Source organism: Rhinoderma darwinii, chromosome 2, assembly GCF_050947455.1.
Source record: "Rhinoderma darwinii isolate aRhiDar2 chromosome 2, aRhiDar2.hap1, whole genome shotgun sequence".
Classification (NCBI taxonomy): domain Eukaryota; kingdom Metazoa; phylum Chordata; class Amphibia; order Anura; family Rhinodermatidae; genus Rhinoderma; species Rhinoderma darwinii.
In genome coordinates, this window is record NC_134688.1 from 59,936,322 (window position 1) to 59,936,972 (window position 651).

Here is a 651-nt window from a genome sequence, read left to right on the forward strand (position 1 = left end):
CAAGGAAACCTGCACTCTTTAGCTATACTACATACAGTAGCTGGATACAGACTTAGTTGAAATTGGACAATCTAATGTTGTACACATGCTATAAATAGGGATTTTGTAATGGAGTGAGAGTTAGATGTAACAGATAAACTGGCACAAATAAGCAAACAGAATACATTAAAAGTTTTGCCACATGATAAAATGAGCAGACTTGTCCTCACAGCACTTATAGCTAAACTTGCCACTCAGATGTAATACTAAAGATTTCCAGCAGAGGGAGCTCTGGTACATGAAAGCCTTTTATATTGTGTACTGGGCTGATGCAGCCACTGGATGTTGCAAGCTTCCAAGGATGAGCATTATCTGGTACGTTGCAGCTGCTTCTCCCTCCATCCTATGGGCAGGGAATTCTGAAGACAGCTTATTATGAGCATGCAAGCAACTCAGTGCTGGCAGGGCAGGCGCTCTAGATGTTGAGCATGGTCTGTGCTGCTTGAGAGCTTCTTCCTTCCAGCATCCAGCCTCCAGGTCTTCTGCTTTGGTTCTTTGTCTGTGAATGGAAGGTGACGCCTCCAGGTTAGGTAGATCCAGTCTCTTGTGCCATCACCAACAGGGCGAGCATTGCAGGAGTGTGTGGAAGGATGCGTGGGAGAAGCAGCAGCT

At 45.5% G+C, this 651-nt stretch overlaps 1 protein-coding gene across 2 annotated transcripts in view; it reads left to right on the plus strand.

The window, feature by feature from the left end:
• Positions 1-331: 331 nt before the first annotated feature.
• Positions 332-651, plus strand: part of MTUS2 (microtubule associated scaffold protein 2) — a 578,616-nt gene continuing 578,296 nt past the window's right edge. For both annotated transcript variants that reach the window (XM_075851678.1, XM_075851679.1), the window contains exon 1: positions 332-651. This exon is cut by the window's right edge and continues 3 nt beyond it. The gene's annotated coding sequence lies outside the window, so the exon portion shown is untranslated.